Source organism: Giraffa tippelskirchi, chromosome 1, assembly GCF_054371585.1.
Source record: "Giraffa tippelskirchi isolate mGirTip1 chromosome 1, T2T-mGirTip1v1.2.pri, whole genome shotgun sequence".
Classification (NCBI taxonomy): Eukaryota; Metazoa; Chordata; class Mammalia; order Artiodactyla; family Giraffidae; genus Giraffa; species Giraffa tippelskirchi.
Window position 1 is genome coordinate 96,209,925 of NC_137275.1, and position 4,911 is coordinate 96,214,835.

A 4,911-nucleotide genomic window follows, 5' to 3' on the forward strand; every position below is an offset into this window, starting at 1 on the left:
CTAAGACTTTGCATCTCTCACAAGCTCTTAAAGTGAGGCTGATGCTATGCCCATGGACCACACTTTGAGTGGCAGGGAGTAATAAGCATACCAACTCACCATACTTTCCCTTCACCATAGTATCAGTAATAGATATGTATCGAAGTTATTTTACTTTTTACTATTTTCCTAGAAGGGTGTATTTGAACTCTAGGTAAAGTGTAAGAAGCCAACAAGCCTTGGTTCCCCAGGCCAAGTGATTTGCTCTCAGTCTTACAACTGTCTCGTACTAGAGCACACCAGAACCGAGGTCTCCAAACTCCAGAGCTGGTTTTGTTTTTGTTTTCAGAAATAAGAGCCTTCGCCCATGATGGAAGAACAGTCTGATAAATCTGCTGCCCCCCTTTAGATTGTATAGTTCAAAAATAGATACTTGTTTGTACCCACTTCCTTTCACGTCTTTTAAAAGGAGTCTTCAAACAATACTGTAGAAAGTTCCTTGAGTTTAGATGAACTTGGCCCTGAACGTAATCTAATTTCTTTCCAATGGGCATCTTGTCACTAGAGTAACTCCCGGAATAATTTTGTATATGGTAGATATCTTTCATTCATTTTTATCATTATTCAAGAATGGAACCTCTAAATCAATGGCTCTTAGGGCAGTTTGACCCACAAGGAGCACTTGGCAATGTCTAGAGACGTGTTTGAATGTTAAGACTGAGGAGGTATAGTACTATTGGCATCTAATAAGAAGAGTCCAGGAGTCCTGCTGAACAGCCTGTAATGCGCAGAACAGTCGCCTACAGCAAAGCATTGTCTGACCCAAAATGTCACTAGTGCTCAAGTTGAGAAACTCTGCTCAAAATGAATTAGGGTTACAGTGGTTTGAGTTGTTGAGAATGCTCTACTGATAGATACTCCAGTGGATATGTAATAATTGTTTATTTTCTTGACACCTACATTCCAAACACTTAGTCTCCCAACAGATCTTTTCTTGCATCTTTTCTTCAAGCAACTCCTTATATGCAACTTTCTCTAGTTTTCTTTCCCTCTCTGTTGGAGGATGGAAGGAACAAAAGGTGCCCACCAAACTAAGAAGATATCTATAGAGACTGAAGAAAACAAGGCAGGCAGTTCTGTATAATCAGTGGATCACTATATTATAGGGTAACTTGCTCACAGGGTGGGATTGAGGAGACAAGGATATGGGAGCATTTGCAGCTGCACTCCACGCTGCCAAGGGGCCACTGAGACAATTTTACAGTTAACCTAGGGCATGGGGGTACATGCTTGGAAACAGGAAGTGCCTTCCTAAGTCAGTGTTTGTGAATAGATAACTAGTCTTGTGGACACAGGGAATAAGTTAGTGAAGGTTTTCATCATTGTTTGGGGACTACAGAGCAAGAGGCAACCTGTCCCTAATGATTATTAAACAATGCTGATTAGCTCCAAAGCCCTTGACAACAGAGAAATGACTTACTGCACAGTACAGTCCTGGGTGGGATCAGCACAACAGGAGGAACCCTGTGGGCCCAAAATGGAGTCAGTTATGCTGACAGCCACATACTCGCATATTCTTTTTCTGCCCTTCTGTGCTACTACTCATCTCTTTTTCATCTCTCCTTATTGAGTGTTGCATTCTCCCATTGTCTTTTATTCTTCCTCACCTACCATCTTAGCCACTTTCTCTTCATTTCCATATACGTTCTCCACCCCACTGCCTCCTCTCTTCTATAGAAGCTGACATTACAGAGCAATGGAAAAGGTATTGGGGTGTGACTGTTCTAAATTTGATTCTTGACTTTACTGCTTTATTGGTCTTGTCATCCTAATGACTTAATCCCTCAGAGACTCAGTTTCCTCATGTAATGGGTTTAGTTCTATCTACTGAAAGTTCTTATGAGGGTTCAGGAACGTTTTGTGTTATGAAAGACCTACCATATAGTAGGCCCTCAATGAATATTAGCTCCCTGTTTTACCCTCATCTTCTCTGTCATCTTTTTATCTGGTTCTCTTCTTTTTCTTCTTCTCTAACCACATCATAGAACTATATTTTTAGTATCTGCAATTTTCAGATTTATATAATAAGTATTATTTATTGAATAAAGTATTAAGACTTCCTAATCTGAAAATCAGATAAGTATTTCATATTTCTTTTTTTAAAAAGCAAATTATGTTGCTTTTTGTATAGACCTCTAGTTTAATTTTTTTTTTCTTGTTGTGGATCACTGATCCTTGATGGGAAAAATAACCACCCTCCTCTGTTCATGTTATTCTAAATTTACTGATCAGGAGAAGTGGCAAAACAAGGCTAAAGGGAAAAACCAAAAGTAGTACTATGATATTAACCTTGCACTAGAGACCTAAGCAGAAACTGTATCTTTTTTCATATTTCCTTTAAGCCTTGGCTACACTATCTTTAATTTCTGTGATCTCTGGAGTCATAGTCTTATCTTGCAGTAACAGCCACATATCTTCAAAAAACTTTGAGACTCTGCTAGTCATGTTTTGGTTCCTTAAGAGTGTAGTGTATTCGTGTGTGTGCTTGTGTGTGTGTGTGTGTGTGTGTGTGTGTGTGTGTGTGTGTGTTTAGGGGAATTAACAAGATAATCAAAGGGTAGTTTCATTTGGGCAGAGAAACTGAATTTCTAATTAAGTTAATGCAAAAGATACTTTCTGTCTTCTGATCTAATTTTTCCCATATCCAGGGGGATTTTTTTGTTGTTTTTTGTTTTTCTATTTAACATCATTGGCAGCTATGCCTTGTCTTGGCTTAGGAAGAGGAAACGGTTGGCTTTATTTGTTGCTGCTGTTTTCTTATGGCAACAAATAGAGCTTATCTGATCAAAGGGAAAGCATGGTCCAAATGTTTTGAACTTTATGGAAAATAAAGGATAAAATTATTGTTAATACTTTATATCTAAACACAGGGTTAAGAAAATTAAGTTTCCATTTGTGGTTTTTACTATATTCATTAGATATAATTTTTTCTAACATTGGTGAGATTTTTTTTTAATTCCCTCTTCCAATTAATTGAAAAAATTTGATTTTTGTCTTTTATCCTCTTCATCAAAATTTTACTGGGATGTGTGCACACCACCTACAGAGGCAGGGAATTTAAGTTTGATTTCCCATGACTGGCAAATTTCATCAGTTTGATTGAATTCCTTATCCCATGGTTTTCAGAGATAATAAAATCTAACAGAAGCTGTTGTCATGCCACAAATTGAGAATTGAGAAAAAAAAGTCATTTTTAAGGAAAAATGTTTGATTTTGGCTTCTTTAAATAAACAAACTATTCCATCTGTGGTAGCAGCCAGCATACTTCCCTATATGTACAAGGTACTCAATAGTGTCACCAGAAACTTCGTTTCTTAAAAAAAAAAAAAAAAAATAGATTTTAGGGAAAGCACAAAAGGTAGAAATTTTTAACCTGCAGCTTGAATCAGTCATACTCTTCACTTCATGGCCTGTTATTATCTATCATTAGTTCATGCACAGCATTAACTTTAATTGGTTTATTTTTTATTTAATTTAATTAATTTACTTCTTCATTGCAGAACTGTTCTCTTCCACTGCAGTAGGCAACTCTTTTAATATGCTTGGTAGATATGGCTGAAATTTTGTGTATATTTTTTAATACTTGGTTTCATTTGTCTAAGTTTATAACTATGATTTTAAATACTGAATTCTATTGGTTAAAATGACAATGAAAGCAAATTGTAGTATTTCTTCATTTATAATAATTTCAAAAACCAATTCAAGAACTAGCTGATATTCTCAATGATATGTATCCATCCTCCCAAGTGGATACAAAAAAAAGTTTTTCTCCTTTATTGGTTATATGTAGTTTAGTGTAAGGTAAGTGTAAATAAATGTTAAAACTTTGCATTTAATTTAAAAGTGACAAATTATAAATGTAATAATAAACATGTTATAAATTATATATGCTAAAGCTAGGTGAAGCTTTATATACTTAGTAAAATTTTATATTTAACATATTGTTTTTGTACAGTTTGTAGGAAATAAAACCTGCAGTGACATTTAGTATCCACTAAGGAGGAAAACATGTCCAGCCTCACTGGAAATAAAAGAAATGCAAATTAAAACTATTAGGAATACTATTTCACGTATCAAATTGATAATGATTTTAAAAATGAATAATGTGGATTTAAAGAAACAATTATGAAGTAACAATACACTGAAGTTAGAAGGAAAATTGGTTTGGTCTTTCTGGAAGGAAATCTGGTATGAAACCTCATGGGTTTGATCTACTGCCGTTGCCTCCCACTTTAAAGGTGTAAACACTGCAGAACAGGGAGGCTAAGTAATATATTGAAAGTATCACAGCTAACTGCAGAGTTGAGATTCAAACCCATGCTAAATAACTATCAAGCTAGTGCTGGTTCATGAAATTAATTTAGTGAATTGTGAATAGGATAGGATAGGACAGAAATCATTAGAATGTTTCACATGTGGTATGAATGTCATTTTGTGGAACTTTAGTTTATATGTATTGGGTCAAGAAATAAAATATATCTCTTATTGTGGATCACAGTCAAAATCACTGCACTAGCCCAGACGGCGCAGTTCTGTCTCAAAACCTCTGCCTGGGTTCTTTTCCCCAGATATTCCTTTGGCAAATCTTCATATCATTGGCTTAACTATAACCTCTCTGAGATCCCAGCTCTGCCTACTGTATAGAAAGAACCTCCAGTCCAACCCATCTTCCTCTCTGCCATTACTCTGTTTTATTTTACTCATAGCTCTCACACTATTTGAGATTATTTTATTTGTTTGTTAATATGTTTATTCTCTGCAACTTCCCACTCTCCCCTTCACAGGCTCACACAGGAAACATCATCTCCATGAGAGCAGAAATGGCATATGGCAAATGCTTCAGACAATTATTTTGGCATCTGTGAGGTAGTA

General features: G+C 35.8%; 1 protein-coding gene across 1 annotated transcript in view; it reads left to right on the top strand.

Moving 5' to 3' along the window:
* FAM241A (family with sequence similarity 241 member A) overlaps positions 1-4,911 on the top strand; it is a 40,218-nt gene that overhangs the window by 6,177 nt on the left and 29,130 nt on the right. The gene's annotated exons all lie outside the window — the stretch shown is intronic.